The 18,790-nt window shown below is 54.6% G+C and overlaps 1 protein-coding gene across 3 annotated transcripts in view; it reads right to left on the bottom strand.

Annotated features, from left to right (window-relative positions):
• Elfn1 (extracellular leucine-rich repeat and fibronectin type III domain containing 1) overlaps nucleotides 1-12,384 on the bottom strand; it is a 64,820-nt gene extending 52,436 nt beyond the window's left edge. The window contains exon 1 of one of the 3 annotated variants that reach the window (XM_087577928.1): nucleotides 11,791-12,384. The gene's annotated coding sequence lies outside the window, so the exon portion shown is untranslated. 3 annotated transcript variants of the gene reach the window in all.
• Nucleotides 12,385-18,790: the final 6,406 nt, after the last annotated feature.

Below are 18,790 nucleotides of genomic sequence, written 5' to 3' on the forward strand. Positions count from 1 at the left end.
GGTTTTACTCACAGCTAAAGGTTGCCTTTGGCCTTAGGGACCTTCCCGAAAATTCAATTCCCACTCCTGTCCCTTTTACGAGCTGCCTTAGACACCTCTGACTCAAGGGTGTCCTGATGCAACCACAGACCCAGGGAGACCAGGGCTTAAGGCACCTTGGAGGCTCTTCCCATGTAGCATGTGGAGCACAGGACATGCTCAAACAGAGGCGCCTAGGCAGGCGGAGGGGGAACTGGCTTCATCTTTGATCTTTCCGGTGGCTGCCATGTGCACGCCATGTTCACTTGATGTGTGCAGGTTCCTACAAACTCAGAGCCTCTCCTTGGCCTCTGCCCTGTCTCCACCTAGGCTTCCCCTCCTGAGCGAACACAGAAAACGCAATCCAAAAAGAGTCACTTCATTTCAGCAGGAACCTGGGGACCCACTCAGCATGCGCAGCCGAGAAGGGGAATGGGAGCTCCGTGGCTTCCTCTGTGCCTCACTGCCCACCCCTCAATCCCAAATTTACTGTCCCTGTCACTTGTTTAGTATGACACAGACAAGAGGGGGCGCATGAAGCAGGGCATGGGAGGAAAACCTGGTGACCAAGAAGATCACACACCCGCACACGCACGCACACGCACTCACATGCACGCACACACGGGGTGGAGACAGAACCCTGGCTACGACCGCTGTCCTCTGCTTTCAGTATCTCCTGAGTCTGTCATGAGAGAGTGCAGACAATCTGTGAGTGATCACATCATGTGTGATTACGGAGAGACCTTGGGGCTGTGCTGCAGGCAGTTGAACACTATTAGAGAAACTCTCCATTCTCTGTGACCCCAGTAGGGCTGACAGGAGCAGGACTGGTGAAGAGGATTCCATTTGGGCATAGGGCTGTACCGCTGGGAGGTAGGGGCAGTGAGCCCTTGTGTGCGTCTAGCAGTTCATGCCTGAACATGCGTGTGTAGAGTCCAAAAGTCAATCTTGGGTATCAGGTGCACTCCATCTTGCCAATTGAGACAGTCTCTCACTGAACGGGCGCCCACCATATAAGGCAGTCTGGCTGGCCAGGGCCTTGAAGATCCCCCTGTCTCCATCCCCCCAGCTCTGGACTGCAAGGCAGGACCCAGCACAGCTGTCTTGTGAAGGTTCTGGTCCTCATATGCACACAGCTGCCTCTCTATAGATCACAGTTCTCAGCCTGTGGATTGCGACCCCTTTGAGGGTCTAACAACCCATTCACAGGAGTTGCTTAAGACCATGGGAAAACACAGCTATTTATTTACACCATAATTCATAACAGTAGCAAAATTACTGCTACGAAGTAGCAATGAAAATAATTTTATGATTGGGGTCACCACAACTTGGCGGTGTTTTAGGAAGGTTGGAAACCAGTGTTATAGACTGAGCCGTCTTTCTAGTCCTGACACCCTGGATTTCTGACAAGCTGTTTTTCTGGGGAAAAAAAAAAAAAACCATCCATGGTGAAGCGCATCCCTCAGATCTAACATGTCCTTGCTCTGTGGGGACACCAGACGGAGGAAACCAAAACAAGCCCAGATGTCTGACAGGCTCGAACACCTCAGAGGCCTAAGCCTCTTCCCTCAGCTCCCAGGACAGAGGAACCAGGCAGCACTCCCCACAACAAGTGAGAAGCCACCTGATTACACACACGTTCATGCTCCAACTTCCACCTGTTCTGCCAGATTTGAGAAGAAAAAAACCCAGCCGAGATCGTGTTCGCGGCTGTCACCTGTGTTCCTGCATGCACACACAGCTCCAAGACAGCTACCGGTTCCCAAGGATGTTCACCCCGTGCGCCATTGTTCCCACACCCGCAGGAAATCCCGGGGGGGGCAGGTGCACCCCATTTCCACCTCAGAAGCATTAATGGACATCGGTAGAAAGCAAGACTCACTTCCCCAAAGCCTCTTTATCCTCGGGGTGTGTCCTCAAACGAAGATAAGAAAGGTTTCAATTTATAGAACACTTTTCTCTATAGGAACGCGGCTCCAATTTAAGAAAATTACACTTCATTTATTGAAGTGGGCAAGGCAAGTGCACGATGACACAGTGCTCATACAGAGGTCAGAGGACAGCTTGCAGGAGTCAGCTCTCCCCTTCCACCATGTGGGTCCTAATGACTTGCCCGGCAGCAAGTGCCTTTACCCACTGCCCAGCTTGCTGGCCCAGCTCCAACCATCCAAGCAATGTCAAGAGAGAAGTCACTGTTTCTCCGTCACCTGCGTCACCAGCCCAGATCACAAGACTCTCAAGAGTTCTACTCCCACTCGAGCCTCAAACATACTACTCCACGGGGCACGGGGAGGAGGAGTTCTTTCTTTAATCATTTCCTCTTTCTGAAACAAGATGGGTGGATGTGTCCGGTCTACCCTTGGAGGTACAATCCTCCTGCCTCAGGCTCCTCAGAGTGACTGGTTCAGAGAGGCCTTTTAAACACTTGGTATCTGGGATGCTAAGAGTTTCCAGAAGTTTCCCTGAGCTGTGAGAACAAGAACCAACTCTTCCCAGGAACTTCCACACGGGGGGCAGCCAGAACCCTGCGCCCACCTCTTTTGTCTCCTCAGCCTGGGTGATCCTCAATGCTGGCCTTGCTTGTGGTCATAACAGGACCCCAGTTCTTGTTCCTCCTTCCCCCTACACACTCTCTTACTCCCACAGGGCACAGAAGGACTGCCCCCAGGATGTCAGTGAACTATTTAAGGGGTCCAGCACCCTCACAGACCCACTGTGATGATCCAAACCACCCCTCACCTTACACAGGGGAAGTCGTGGCTCAAAGGAGGGAAAGGGACCCAAGTAGGCCACACACCCACATCAGACGCTGTACAACCTCCCCCTTCCCCCAGAGTAGTCCCCCCCAAGACTCTGCTTTCTGTTCCCTATGACACCCAAAGCCTCAGACCCATTTGACAGATTGAAATCTGGAGGCACAAGGAGGAGGGTATTACTCCCACCCTTAAGCTGCAGCCCGCCCCTCCCAGGGGCACCTGGTTATACGGAACAGCAGTGACTCTGATATAAGTGTCCCATGAGAGAAACACTGGATGGGTGTGAGGCCCACCTGACTCCTGGGGTCCCGATAAGCCAAGGGTTGAGGAGCTTTGAAGATTATAGTTCTTTCAGGGATAGTCCCTAGGGAACCCTGATGCAGTTAGACAATGGAAAAGGTCCCTTAAATGCCTCATGTGAGATGGTCAGGAACCAGGACACAGGCTTTATCAGCGGGCCAGGAGTACCTTCCTGGAGCAAAGCTCTGGCCTCCCAAGGATCATACCTGAGAAGCCTCAGGTCCTCTGGCATCTATACCAGGCACACAGTGAGGACTCTAGCCCAAGGTCCTTTGCCAGAAGAAAGCATTACAGGAGGAAGGGCATGGCTGTCACTTCCCAGCAGGGAAGCTCCTATCTCTCACCTCGTACCACAAGCCCACTCTTTAGCACTCACGGTGTACCCTGGGCAGTCTGCAACTTCTTTAAAGACATGAGCCTCACTCCCTACCTGGCCAGTGGCAAGCCAGGGCTGCCCTCATGCCTGAGTGTGTGTGTGTGTGTGTGTGTGTGTGTGTGTGTGTGTGTGTGTGTGTGTGTGTGTGTGTCTGTGTCTGTGTCTGTGTCTGTGTCTGTGTCTGTGTATGTCTGTGTGTGTCTGTGTTGAGACTATGTAGCAGCCTGTGCGAGCTGAACCAGAGGAAGTTAATGACTAAGAGTTGCCGGGGTTTGATCGTACTGAAAATAAAACTGGGATCTGTCAGTAAACACAAGCAAGTCTCAGGCTGTCAATCATTCCTGGGGCTCCCCACGATAGGCAGGGTTCTGTCTGAACCGGACAGCTTCCAAGGCAGGCGTGCGGCTGCCAGACTGTCCTGTCAGCCTTGCCTGGATGAGTGAAAAGCTCTCACAGAGGTACGCTGGGGAGAAGAGGGCAGACATGTGCTTCTGAGGCTAGAGGGCTCTGGGGGACAGCATAGGCAGCGAACCCTCACCTCCACAATGGACATCTATAGGCAGGGGCAGAGTTCCCGTCTGCCAGCCTGGGAATCTGGCTTCATGTTCAGGGAAGAAGTAGGTGCTGGGGTGGAGTGTGGTCTGATTGCTCTGTCTGTTCTGACCTGTTGCCATGGCAACAGTCCTATCTGGGCCTCAGTTTCCCCATCTGTGCTTTGCAAGTGTAGCTGAGCTGCTAGGCTGGGTTGATGGAAGTTTCAGGTCAGCTCATGCCTTCCCACTCCTATTTTTCTGAAAATTTTAGCTTCTCCTTTGAGGTGCCAAGGCCTTGCAGATGGCCCTGGCCATGCCTGGGCCCCAGAATTCCTTCTAATTGTCCCCTCCTATGACTGGAGTTCATCCCTAGGGGTGACACAGGAAAACTACAGGAGACAGTAATATTTGAAGACCACAATGGAGGGTCTATGGGCATGCCCCTCCCCCATCCCTTAAGGACCAAGAGATACTTTTCTGCCAACCACACCCTTCCTCTTGGGAGCAGAAACGCGCTGGACTGTCTTGTAAGCGAGGGGAACCTAAGAGACAGGTCGCAGTGATGGAGACCCCACTGCACCAACCCTTGGCCAAGTGGATGGGGAAAAGGGCTACAAGGGAGTGGTCTCAGAGCTGATCATTTCAGCCACACATGACTCAGTTTCCCTCCATTCCAGAGCACAGAGGGAGCAGGGAGCCACGCCCCCTCCCATTCTGTATTTTGCCTAAGGAGGCTAGACTGGCCTTAGGCCTCCAATCTTTTTCTAATACTGAGGTCCTGGCTCACTGAGGGAAGAGGCAGCTCTCAGCTTCTAGAAGTTTAAATCCTACAGCTCACGGCTCCTGACCTTGGATGGTCCTAGACCTTTCTGGAAAATGAGGCCAGATCAGTTGATCTCCATCGGGAAGAACTCCGTTGGCTCTCCTGTCTCCCATTCTCCAGACCATAGCCTCATTCTCGGGTTCAGCTCAGTAGCAGTGGGCTGAGGTGACTGGGAGTCCCTCGCTAGTCCCTTGCTCCTGCCTTCTCTCCCCTCCAGGAAACTGACCGACTGTCTCAGGGAACAGAGTAGGGTCCACAGAGTCAGATATCCAGATAGGCCCGCAGGGGGGTACCCCAAGACCAGGAGCACAGAAGCAAGAGAAAAACGGGTGTCTTCAACAGCCTGAATAATTAACTACCCCCCCCACCCCGGCTTGCTGTGCAACTCTAAAGACCATCCTATGCCTCTCTGGGCCTCCTCTCCTCGAATGAACCTTAGGAATGGATAATGCCCAAGACCCCTGCAGAGGGACACCTCTCATCAGCTACCCCAACAAAGACTCACTCAGGGCCAGGTGATAGCCTCTGCATTGTTGGGAGAAATTAAATCCAGGATAGAAAACAAAAGATGAAGAACAAAAGGGGGTGGGGAGTAACAAACATACCCGTATCCAGTGTCTGTTGTGACACATCATCGCTTCCAAGTTTACACTTGGAAATTTATGGCCCCATCACCTGCTCTGCCTCCTGCCTGTCGCTCCGTGACATTTTTCCATCTAGCGCCCTCCGATCCCCTCTACGTACCACCCATCCTTAGCCTCTCTCAACCGAGAAATATGAACCCATGGGGCCAGGGCCTCTCTGCTCATAATACTCCGGAGGAGCCATAGGATCTGAGCCTCGCCACTTAGAATAGTGTCTCCTACAAATGGGACTGGGTTCCTCAGGGGCAGAGGCAGGGTAGGATGGTGCAGTGGCAGGATCTGCGCAAGACTTCATGAGTGTTGAGGAATTTTCCCTAGAATCTAGAGGCTGTGTCTAGATACTGGAGGTAGACAAGGGGCACACACACACACACACACACACACACACACAGAGAGAGAGAGAGAGAGAGAGAGAGAGAGAGAGAGAGAGAGAGAGAGAAAGATCCTACTGTGTTCTTTGGTCCAATTCTGTCAGAATGTTGGTCCTACTAACCGAAGTCTGCATCTAAGGACTTAGGTTCGATCATTCAAATGCCAGGGCTCAGTCAGAGCTTCTCCAAGCCCTGACTTGCGACCCTTCAGGGGGCCTCAACCACCTGTTATTTGGGGGAGGGAGGTTGTCAAGGGAGAGAAGGTTAGCAGACTTCTTAATCCTGGTGTGGGGAACCCCAAAGCCAGGACACTTTGGGGAAATCCCTGCTTTTCTGAGAGCGGATGGTCTGGTAGGACCTGCCTTCTCTCCCCTGGTCAGAGTCCCACTCCCTTCTCTCTCTCCCCTCTTTTTCAGAGTGGGAGCCCCCGTGTGTGCCCATCCCAGCTTCCCTCAGAGTTTGCTGTATCATGCTGAGTGATGCACACCCAGGAGGCCTGGGGGTAGACTAGGCCTTGGGGAACAGAGAAGAGATGTAGCTAAGAAGGACCTTGCTCACCTGGAGACCCCGAGGGCTTTCTGCAGGGGGCGGGGCGGGGGCGGGGCTTCTCAACCTGTCTGGAGCTCCAGAGGGTCCAGGAAGGTGAAAGACAGGGCTCAGGTCCCAGCCCCCTGAGTCCAGAGGTATTCCCTTATATTATCCTCAGCCGACTGGACTTTAACCCTCAACCTTTGGTGACTAGGGCACAGAGATGGGGGTGGGAATTCAGAATCTGTCTCTTTGATACGTGTTCCATTGCACGGTGACAGCTGAGGAGGCTAGCGGAGGCAGAGGGATGAGGTTATTTGTGGCTTTTTAGTGACATAACCCCAATTTGATCATTGCCTCTTGGGGCTGGGTGAGGGCTCTGTAGAATAGTCTTTAGGAGAGACAGAGATGCGGCCATGCTCCTTATACCAGTTCCCAATTCTGACACCTTCCTGTCCCCAAAGATCCCAGGCTGTCCTGGGAATGGTTCTCTCAATAGCCCTCACCACAGGGGGTAAGGGTCAGGTGTACAGCCAATAACTCTGTCTAGGAACTACACCCCTTGCTTTCCTCTGTCCTAGGCTGAAGAAAACAACTCCTTAACCTGTAACTTCTCTAAAAGTACCATCCTGTCCCCGTTTTACAGATAGGAAAACTGAGTCTCAAAGATGTCACATGCCTTAAGGTCTCACAGTTTTACGGAGCGGGGGTGGGGGAGTGGGAGGGGGGCATACTTTCGATCTCAGATGTCGTCTGGTCCTGGGGAGGATGGAGTATGAGGCAGGCCACGTAGACACAGCCCGGGACACCCTCTGGCACTAGCTTAAGGAAGAAGCAGGTTAGGAAAGGTGGGAGATTAGTTTCACAGACTCCTAACCCCAACCCCTAGACGGATGGCCATGAGGAAAGCTTCGAGTTTATGGGGAGGGGTCCACCAAGTTCCTAGCAAAGTCCTCAACTCCCTTGCTAGGGTCTTGATCCACTGCTTTGGGATGCAGACCCTGGCCTCTCTGCTGTGTGGCTGAACAGTTGCAGGTGCCCTGCCAGTAGCCGCTCCAACCGTGGGAAGGATGACAGACAGGGTTGGGATGGGGTCAGGGACTCGGGTGAGAAGGTGCGTGGACAGCACGAAGGTTTCCACGCAGGGCAGTGGCTGTTGGAGGGTCTTTGGCACTGGGGAGCAGGGCTGGGTGCACGCAGCGAAGCAAAGTGTTGGGGAGGGGGCTGCTCCACTCGAGGTTGAAGGCTGCGGCAGTGACTCTAAGGCGACATCAGAACCCCTAGTGACTGGTTCTGTGGGCTCGGATTCCTCTACCGCCAAGTTGCTACAACTTCACCGGCAGCACCACTCCCGGTTTGTGCGCGGGGCCTGGGGCACAGCCGGGAGGGACAGTAGCTCACGCTGCGCGCTGGGGTTAGAGAAGCGCAATGTCGCCAACCAGTCCTCCGCGGAGTGGCCGGGGTCTCGCGCGCCCAAGCTCGGCTTCGGGCCATGCTGCGACGCGAGAATCCCGAGCTTCACGCTTACCTGCCCGGCCGGGCTCGGCCGGCGTTCCAGGGCTGCACCCGCCACCAACACCGCCACCGCCACCACCGCTGCCGCTGCCGTCCTTCAAGCTCTAAGTTCGCTCTCGGATTGAAATTCCTCCCCAGCTTCGCCCATCGATCTGCGCGCGAGCCCCGCCCCTCGCCGCGCGGCCCGGGAGGGGGGGTTCGGGGGGGCTAGTTCCCGCCGCCCGCCCTCCCTCCCCTCCCCCGCCCGCCCTCGCCACCAGCCGGCTCCCTCCACCCTCTCTGCCGCCGCTCAGTCCGGCTGCGAGAGTCGCGCGCCCTCCCTTCTCTTCGCCTCCCGGTCCCCTCTGCTTGGATCGCCCTCATGATCCTGCGTGCCAGAGCTGGAGATCGAGGAGGAGGTTCACGAGGGTATCCTGACAGACCTTTCTGAACGTCTAAGTAAAGGGGGGGAGGTGTATTTGCCGCCTCAGCAGGAGCCTCGCACGACCCCCTCACCACCAACACACCAAGCTCTCTTCAGGACCCAGGTCTTCCCATGGATCTGGCCCAGATCCCAGACAGCTGGGACCTAGGGCGCAAACCGACACTCCTGACGACACTCCTGGCTCTGACCCCCTCCTTCACCCACTCACCCCAACCTCTGCGAGGACTTGAAGGGCTGGTTCTCCAGCACCCCTCCAGCCTAGCCTACCATTCCTGATGTGCGGCTGCCTGTGAGGAAACCCCAGGAGAGAAACCGAGTCAGGAGAGGCTTGCCTCTGGCCATCGGGCCCAAGAAAAACCCAAGCCTCCGAGCTCTATGGACTCCTTACTCTGGTCAGGACGACTCTGACAGCGTCCTCGATAAATTCTGTTCGCAGTCCCACCGGTGCCTCTGGCGGATCCAGTCTCCCCACACGGCCCATCTCGTCCCCACGCGGCGCCCCCTCCCCATTTCCTGTCCCCCGCCCGCTCCTGATTCCCGGCCTCAGTACCCCCGGCACGCTCTCTCCCCGCTCCTCCGCTCTTCGCCAGCAGCTGGGCAATTCACCGAGCATACAAAAGAGTTGACTCAATTCAGAGGCAGAGCAAATCAAGATAAATCCTATAGTGTGTGGGGACCGAAGAAGGAAAGTGAATGAACGCCCATAGCACCAACCAGTCCTATGTATATGAACTGGCCCTGCTCTGGGGGGGTGGGGATGGAGGTGGGGGTGAGGGTGGGGGGTGGGCAGGGCTGGGCTGGGCTCCCTCCTGGCCTAGACACCTACAGGAACTGAAAGGGGTGGTGGGCTTCCCCCTTCCCCCTGCCAGGCCTTCAAGCACTGGATGAACTTGGAAATTGAGGATTGTGTGCCCTCCAAGCGCTTACTGAGTGGGGTTCCCAGGAAAAGAGAGCCAATATGAGGGCAAAGACTATGTCTTAGAAATCTGTAACCAGGTAGGGTAAGGTCAGACCCAAGAGAGCGGCAGGACCCTTGGGGCAACTGAGATGTATATAGTTTCCCCAACCTGGCCTCCTGACATGGCCAGGGTCTAGGACAAGGGTATTATATAGATAAATAGTGCTAGCCTGACCATAGGAGGTATAAGACACCCTTCCCTACCAATTATATCTAAAAGGGGCCCCCAGTGGCTGATCTCCAGGGACAAGATTGTGACTGGGGTCTCCTGGTCGCTCTTGGATGGTATTCTGGGACTGGTCAGTTCTGTGCGTGGAGACCTGACAGCCCTACCATCAGTGTCTGAAGGCAAACTCCAAGACAAGGGTCTGACCTTCCCCCCCCCCCCATATCTCTAGGGTTCCCTTTGGCCTGGTAAGGCCAAAACCACTGCTACAGGTCTGGTAATAATCTGAGATTTGGTATTACTGTGGTTTGTGTGCCAAGCACTGTGGAGGTACGTTCACTGGTCTAGACTTTGCTCCACTCACCCTTCCAGAAATAAGCAAGCCCAGGTCCAAGTCCCCAGAGCGCCCTTGACCAGTGCAGCCCCACCCTCAAGGCAAGTTTGTGGCTTCCCAAGGTCCGCTGTCTGGAGGAGTGGGGGAAGATCCCAGCAGGTCAGCTTGAAGGAGGGAAAATACCGGCAGTTGTTCTTCCGGTGGAAGGGTCCCCCAGGACATCCAATGTTGGAGCATCCAGCTGTGGGGGCTGCAAGACTGAAAACTGGGGCTGACCAGTAGAGGGTCATTCAGATCCTCCAGGTCACATTCCCCCAATCTTCCAGCTGCTCAGCTGGCTGTAACCAAGATCCCGGAGTCCCTTGGGACCGCCCCTCCCCCGGGACCGGACAGATCGGCCGTTTGCTTGTAAGCCATTAATTCTATCACAGAAACGCCGGCGCCGCCACGCGAAGACATCTGTCAGGGACCCATCGCTGTGTTCCACGCCCCCTACCTCTCCCCAGACCCAGAGCAGCGGAGAAGATGCACCACCTCAGCTCTCCAAGCTCTGAGGTTGCTGAAGCGGGCTCGGAAGCAATGAACCCGAAGGGGGCGGGGCCCCAGCACCCTTGGGACAAAGATTCTCCGAGCTGTTTGGAGACTGGGTTCTGCAACCTCCCATCCCAGACAGGAAGAGTGCTCAACTCCCCCTGTTCCCAAATACCAGCGCACACTCAGGCACTGACCCGAGCCTTGGGGTGAGGTGGGGAGAGGGCAGGGAATCCTCCAGATATCTCAGCGTGTAGGAAGGAGACACTGGGGAGTGGGGGGTGGAGAGTGGGGGGCTGGCTTCTTCTTTCACAGGGAAGAGACCATTCACCCCCAAACCCTTCCGGGATCTTGACAAGCTCTCTCCACAGAGAGCTTGTCTGCTCGCCTCAGCCCCTAGGCAGCTGTTGGTGAATGTGTCATGCGTGGGCGATGGGTCGCAAGGGCTGGAAACTGGTTGGGGGTGATCCCCGCTCATGCCTAGATGGGTGGCCGGGGAGGGGGGCTTCACTCCCATCGCCTTGTGGGGATGGGTAGAAAGAATGTTTGGATGCTGAGACACCGGCCTGGGCTCATGACCCCGGGTGGTCAAAGTCCAGAGCGGGCTGTCTGGGAAGAGAAAAAGTTAGGGCAGTGGGAGGTGACACCTCAAAGTCTGAGGGGAGAGAGTGGAAAAAGAGGAGTGGGCAGGTGACTGAACGGATCCATGAAAACTGAGGAGGGGTCAGCCTCTGGCTGAGGTCTGGCAGCAACTCGCAGCCAAACCCAGCCCAATGGCTTTCCCAATCCCTACAGGCTCTTGTCACAGCCACCTATTAATAACTAGGACCCAGTTCCTTCCAGGGAGCTGGACAGAGCCCCAGCACCCGGCTGGGGTGGGGGCACGGGTCTTACATTACCCTCCCCAGGGCTCCAGAGCTTGGAGACCAGTGTGCAGAAGGAAGGCGAGGTCCCTCCACCCACTTTTTCTCCTCCTTGGTCTAAGAGTGGAGCTATTCCGACTGGGGGGGGCAGCTTGGGACACTACGGCCATCCCTTGCATCATCCCAAAGCGACCCCACCACCGCCTAGGCAGCACGCTCAGCAAAGTTTCGCTGCGGTAGTGCTTCCTAATCCGAGGCGGGGGCAGGGGTCCCAAGCCCGAGCTCTCCGATCTGCGGAGTCGGGGAGGGAAGTTTGTCCGGCCAGAGCTCGGCGATCGAGAACTTCGGGTGCACCCGTCTTGTGAACGCCGGTGAGTGGGGGGCGCCCTGGAGCCTCAGACTAAATGCGTCGCCTCCGAAACCCCACGGGTGAGGAGGGGACTCGGCCCAGGTGCGGGAGGCCAGGACAAGGCGAGGGGGACTGAGGCGATAGGGGCAACCAGAGCTGCGGGAGCTGCTGGGGACTCCCGCGCCACCCGGAAAGCCGGCAAGAGCGTATCCTCCCCGCCCCTCCCCCTCCAGGGGCGGGGACCTGTGGACCCCACGTCTGCCGCAGAAGAGACCCCCACCCGCTATACACCCCTTCCTACCTGAACCGGCTTGTGGCCCCCAGGGCTGAAAGCTCGGTCGCCCGCTAGCGCGCGCCCAAGTCCCCGAAGCGCCCCGGCGACTGTGGAGGCGGCGGCGGCGGCGGCGGCGGCGGCGGCGGCGGTGGCGGCTGCCCCGGCTTCCTCCTCCTCTTCCTCCTTGGGGTTCTCGCTGGCTCCAGACAGACCTCCTCCCCTTCCCGTGTTGCCCGCCCCTCCCGGAGCCCGCCGGGCTTGGGGATCGGCCTCTCGCCCGGAGCGGAGAGGAGCCTGCGGGAGCCGGGCTGCGGCGCTCACTGCGTCAAGAGCCGGGGACCGCGCGATCGGAGCAGCCCCGGACCGGTCGGGCAGGCGGGGCGGCCGCGGCGCCGGCGACGCCGAAGGGGCCGGGCGGCTCCGGCTCTCGAGCTCGGGAGCGGGCGCGGCGGCAGCGGCCGCGGCGACGCGAGGCGGTGGTTCATTTTGTGAGCGCGAGGCAGGTCGGACGTGGGAGCCGCGCGGGGAGGGGACCGGAGCAGAGGCGGGGGCCGCTGCATGTCCATCGGTGGCCCTGGGAGGGGACCAGGGTTCCCCGAGGGGAAGTTGACTGGAGCCTGGGGGACATCTCAGGACGCCGAGATACAGCCTCGCCTCCTTTTCCTGGCCTTGCCTGCGTCCCCTGCCCGCGTCCCAGGCCACTGAGCTGAGAGCCGTGGAGGAGCCCAAGTCCCCGAGTGTCATAGGGTTGAGACCCTTCGTGGCGCTGGGAGGTGGGAACGAGAGGCGTAGATGTGCACGCGCGTACAGTCACGGCTGTGCACACACACGCACCCGCACAAAGCCATGTAGAAGTTGACCCCGAAGTCAGACCCTATGTAAGCGCGGGTGTCACAGCACCACCCGCGGGGACGATTGTTTCACCGGGCGGGCGACAGGGCGGGGAGAATAGGAGATGGTATAAGGTTGTCAAGCCCTCAGAGATGCAACATTCTCTCTTCCCACCAGGTACTTGCTCTCTCCTAAGGTCACCGACCCCCTTCACAGTCCCTCCTCTCTGCAATGCATGTCACCACCCCCTTGGGCTGAGAGACCGGGAGGCGTGAGATCAATCAGCTTGGCACCTTCCCATTCCCGGAAGGTTCCGAGTTGTGGATTCCCTCCCACTAGCGTGTGTGTGTGTGTGTGTGTGTGTGTGTGTGTGTGTGTGTGTGTGTCCTCCGGGGATCTAAGTTGACCCCTCTGGGACCCTGAGCCTTGGGCAGTCCGCCCCACCCCTCTCAGGGTTCCCGGAACACTGACCGAGTCGCTTGTATTCTATCCCCTACCGCGCCCCTTCCCCAGCCAGTAGCTTTGGCTTTGGGTTGAAAATCAAACTCAGGTTTAAGAGCGCCCTCGCCGGGCTAAGGCCTTCCGCGCAGCTTCCGAGTCTCCCTGCGTTTGCGGAGCTGAAGGACCCCCTTTGGGCAGAGTGGGTGCAACCCTTTTTGGATACCTCCTCCTAGCTGGAGCACCCTCAAGATCTGGGCTTCAGGAGGCAGTGCCAACGAAGACAGGACGAGGGGGCTGGAGCCACAGAATGCAGCCAAGTACACATAGTAAGGGGAAAAGGGGGGCCGGGACTTAGGTTGCCAGACCATCAGGGACCCACTTGGGAATAGCGTGAAGCTGGGAGCAGCGCAACCAGCGGACCAGGATGGAGCTCGGGTCCTATGGCCTGTCTTGCGACTCTTCAACAGCCTATAAACTCCATCCAACCTGCGCACCGTCAGACAGCCTACACTTGGCCTGACCCTAGGCTTCTCCCAGCCCTATTTCTCCTTTGGAATCCTGAGGAGGAGGAGGAGTGAGATTCCAGTAAGGACTGAGGGTAGAGATAGGTCTATGGTCTTTCCGGTGGATTCTTGGACACAGAACATGGTGGTCAAGAACAGAGCTTTGGGTCTACCCTTGCTCAGGGCATAGGACCTCAAGAGAACCCGGCTGGAAGTGAAGGCCCAAAGCCCGCTTTTAGGGTCGCTTTTGCCGAGCCCTTCAGAATCTAGCAGCAGCAACACAGACTGCTCCATTGCTTGCCCCCTCCCCCCCCAGCATTCTGGGATATGACTTCTCTGGGAGCCATCCCTGACAAGAAATGCTGCCCTTAGCCTGTCCGGTATGTCCACTCACTCTCACCTCTCAACACACACACACACACACACACACACACACACACACACACACACACACACACCCCACAGCTCTTTATGATGTTGAAAAAGAGACCCTCATTCTCAGCCAAGATGATGCGCCTTTAAAAAATTTTTTTAAAAAAGCCAGGCACCTCTCCAGCTGGGAAGGCCACAAAACTAATCCCAGGCCACAGCTACAGGGATACAGGGATGAGGCGGGAGGGAAACTGTCTTCTGCTAGCTTTCTCCTGGCTCTCTCATACGCCCCCTCCCTATCTCTCCCTTCCTCCCCCATTCTTCTGAACCATGTCACCAGCAGACATGTGTGCCCCAGGGAATGCCGCAATGTGGACATTATGTATATTGTACCTGCACATTTTACAGAACAGCTTCACTCCTAATGGGCACACCCCATAATTCACCCCATAACTCACCTTCATGAAGAACTTCAGCTCTGGCAGGAAGCACACACAGAGGCCCCCACCCCAGGAACCCTGTTGAGAAGTCGAGGAGGAGGTCCTGGGAAGCCAGTCACCAAGGCACCCCATCCCCCTCTGGGGTTGCACATACCCCAGGGTCCAGAGAGAGCTAGCTGGGTACCTGAGCTTATACCGTGGTGTAGGGCCACAAACATCATCGCAGAAAGGCAAAGATGTCTGTCCTGTGTTCTGTCAGACAGGGTCCCAACAAAGAAAAGAAAGCCTTCCTTCTCTTTTCTCTCTTTGCCACCTCCTCCCCCTTTCCTCTTCTTCATCTGCCTCCTCTCTTGCTCCCCCTCCTGTCTTCTTACTCTGTAGTCCAGGCCAGCCTGGGACTCCAGTGCCCTGCCTGAGACCAGAGTGCTGGAACTGTAAGTGTGTGCCAGCAGGCCCAACTAGCTCTTGGCTTTTTATATTATCATCATTATTATTATCATTATTATTATTATTATTATTATTATTATTATTATCTGCTCACAGACAGGTTCCTGCCCACACATCTACTCACCATACACACACACACACACACACACACACACACACACACACACACAGAGGCACGCACACACAATGCACACAGGCCTCCTTGACAAGGTTGTCTGTAGACAGGGCCAGATGCATCCATGTCCTGAGAGGAGGGTGAAGGGGCCTAGAATAGACTTAGAGGGGTGGGCTTTCTCCCACTGGGCACATGTGAGACCCCAGGCCCAGAGTCACCCACTTGACTTCTGACCAGAGGCCCAGCCAGCCAGGTGAGATGACTTTCTATCCTCTGATTCACTGAGATCTTATTTCTGCAGAAAGCTAGAGTGTGAGCGAGCATTTCCACGCGCTACCAAAAAAAAAAAATGCCTAGAGAAAAATGGCATCTAACCGGCTTATAACCAGAACTTCACAGTGGCATCTGCAACCCCCAGAAGAGCCCAAAGCCAGAAAAGAAACTTGAGGGCCAGTTTCCACATATATAAAGAGCTCTTGCAACCCAATAAGAAAAAAATTGACAAAGCCATCAAAAGTGGGCAGAGATAACTAGCAGAAAAGGAGGGGGAAAGGGTCTCTGAACAAATGAGACATCACCACACGAGTGCCAGGGAAAGCTCAACATGACCTTTCGCCGCGCCCCCTCCCCCCCAAGTGAGCAAAGGGTAGCAAGGTTTCACAGCTACTCTGGGAACTTGCATTCGAGAATATCCGAATTCTGAAGCCACACACCCTTGCGCCTGGCATATTCTTCTAGGAATGTGTCCTCTAGATGCTTGTCACGAATGAGAAGTGATATATGGCTCTGTGCAAGGTTGTTTGCTGAGGCACGCTGTGTGGCAGCGGCAGATTGGAAGTGTCCTAAATACCCACAGATGAGGGAGAACTCGCATGCATCGGAGCCCAGTCAACAGAGCGGTGACGCCAAGAGAGAGGGACTGGATGCTCCACGGCTTCCCTCTTACTTACCTATGTGTTTGTTTTCTTGTGAAGACAGAAGCCAAGGCCTTGCACCTGCTAAAACATCGGTCCTCAGCCTTCCTAAGGCTGCGATCCTTTAATACAGCTCCTCGCGCTGTGGTGATCCCCAACCACAAATTTATTTTTGTTGCTACTTCATAACTGTAATTTTTGCTGCTGTTATAAATTGTAAGGTAAATATCTGTGTTTTCCAATGCTCTTAGGAGACCCCTGTGAAAAGGTCGCTCAACTCCCAAACGGGTCATGGCTCACAGGTTGAGAACTACAGTGCTAGACAAACATGTTTGCTGAGCCCCTCCCTGGGGGAGTCTAGGCAGGGGCTCTACCACTGAGCCACGCCCCCAGTCCCTCACTGGGGGGATTCTAGGCAGGGGCTCTACCACTGAGCCACGCCCCCAGCCCCTCACTGGGGGATTCTAGGCAGGGGCTCTACCACTGAGCCACGCCCCCAGCCCCTCACTGGAGGATTCTAGCAGGAGCTCTACACTGAGCCACGCCCCCAGCCCTCACTGGAGGATTCTAGGCAGGGGCTCTACCACTGAACATCTTTAGCTACTTTTTACTTTTTATTTTAAGACAAGGTCTCACTAAGTTTGCCATGTAGGCTTCAAACTCACCCTGAAGCCCAGACTGGCCTTGAACTTGCGATCCTCCTCACTCACTCTCTGTAGTAGTTGGTGCAACAGGCCTGTGCCAGCAGACCCAGGTTCAAGACTTTCTTTAAAGGAGAAAAAAATAGTAAGGACCAAACCGATTTATCTAGTCTGTGTTTTTTGCATCTGTTTGCAAAAGGTGCAGGAAAGGACATTAATTTTTCTCTGTTCAGGGATTACTTCTCTAGTTAGGTCCTGTCGGTTGGCTGGAGGAACAGGTAAAAGAAAAATCACTTTTAAAATTACTCTTCAGCCAGATGTGGCGTGCGGACCTTTGATCTCAGCACTCAGGAGGCAGAGGCAGGAGGATTTCTATGAGTTCTATCCTGGTCTACCTAGGAAGATTGAGACCAACCAGGGTGACACAGTAAGACCCTGTCTCAAAAAAAAAAAAGTCATATTTATTTATATGGGCAGCAAGCTGCCTACTTCTCTGATCAGCTGGGAACACAGTGCTAAGACTCCTTTCTTGTTCATTAGTGGTGAAGGGGGCACCTCCCATGGTGACGTGTAGAGGTCAGAGGACAACTTGCAGGTGTTGTTGTTGTTGTTGTTGTTATTTTTACTTCCACCAGGTTTATTGGGGGAGGCCAAACTCAGGTTGTCAAGTATGGCAGCAAACTTCCTTACTGGTGGACCATTTCACTGGCTGCAAGTTCTGACGATGTGTGCATGCACGGTGACCTCCACCCCGGTGACCGACCATATTAACGATGTCACTACCATCCCCAAATGGAACCGATGTCCCTGGATGGCTCTAAACATTTGACTGTTATATGGACTTCTCCTTTCATAATAAAATGAAAATGAAGATCTCCTCGGCTGTTTTGTCCTCTCTCCTCATCTTTAAGATAACCAGGAAGGCGGACCCTTCCTGCCCCACCTCACAGGTTACAGGACCGAAGTCCACAGGGTGATCGCAACTCCGATAGGGAGACTTCATTTAAGGTGTGCAACTTGAGGAGCTGGGGGAACGGCTCAGCCGGTCAAAGGAAGCACACCCAAGCCTGACGACCTGAGTTTGAGTCTCAAGACCCACGGTGGAAGAGAGAACCAACCTCAGAATGTTGTCCTCTGACCTCCCCACATATAGATCACACACACACACACACACACACACACACACACCATAGCATTGCGTGACCATAGCACCATCAGATTTCAGGACATTGCACCACCTGAAAAGGAAATTCCATACAATGGTTATCAGCCCCGGATGACCCACCCACCAGTGTTTTAATTCTGTGGATCTGACTGTTCTGGGTCCTTACTGCGAGTGGAACACTTTGCAGTATGGCCACCTGGGACTGGCTTCTTCTACTGACCATCGTAACACACACACACACACACACACACATACATGCATGCATGCATGCATGCATACACACATACATTGTATTTGAGGGTCAAATACAAGCGTGAGGAGTCCGTTCCCTTCCATTGCTGGGTAGTACTGCAGTACATGGGCGTGCCACACTCACCACTCATTCATGTCAAATGAGAGATATTGGAATGCTTTCTGCTCCAATACTACTATGGTTTTGTGTGGTCCTCTGGGTATATACACCTAGCCCTCGATGTGTTACATGACAAAATATCCCATGTTCAATCTTCCGAAGAAGCTCAACCATTCCCAGAGGAGCCCAGCATTTCCCACACCTCCTCACTCACACCTCACCCTCTGTGTCATTTACGAGGATGGCCATCCTGGAGGATGTAAGATGCTGTCTCATTATGGCCACGATTTGCATTTCCGCCATTGGCTGTTGGTGTTGAGGGATTTTTTCGGTGCATGCATGGGAAATTTACATATCTTCTTTGGATGGATGAATATTCATATTTTGCCCATTTTAAAATCAGGATATTTATCTTCTTATTATTGAGTTGTCAGAGTTCTTTACATAGTTTAGACACAAGTCTCTCATTAGGCGTATCACTTGCAAGTGTCTTCTCTGTCCCTGTGGGTTGTCTTCATGAGAGCTGTCTGCAGCTCAGAGAATTTTAATGAAGTCCATATTTCTCTTAATTTCTTGAGTTCTTGGTGACACAAATGAGCACCCTTTGCTTAAAAATAAAGATTTGCTCCTAAGTTCTTCTTTAAAGTTGTAAGTGTATCTGCGTGTGTGTGTATGTATGTATGTATGTATGTGTGTATACATGTATGTATATCTGTATGTGTGTATACATGTATGTATGTGTATGTATGTATATGTATGTGTGTATACATGTATGTATATGTATTCATGTGTACATAGGTGTGTGT

This window comes from Rattus norvegicus, chromosome 12 (genome assembly GCF_021556685.1).
Source record: "Rattus norvegicus strain SHRSP/BbbUtx chromosome 12, alternate assembly SHRSP_T2T, whole genome shotgun sequence".
NCBI lineage: Eukaryota > Metazoa > Chordata > Mammalia > Rodentia > Muridae > Rattus > Rattus norvegicus.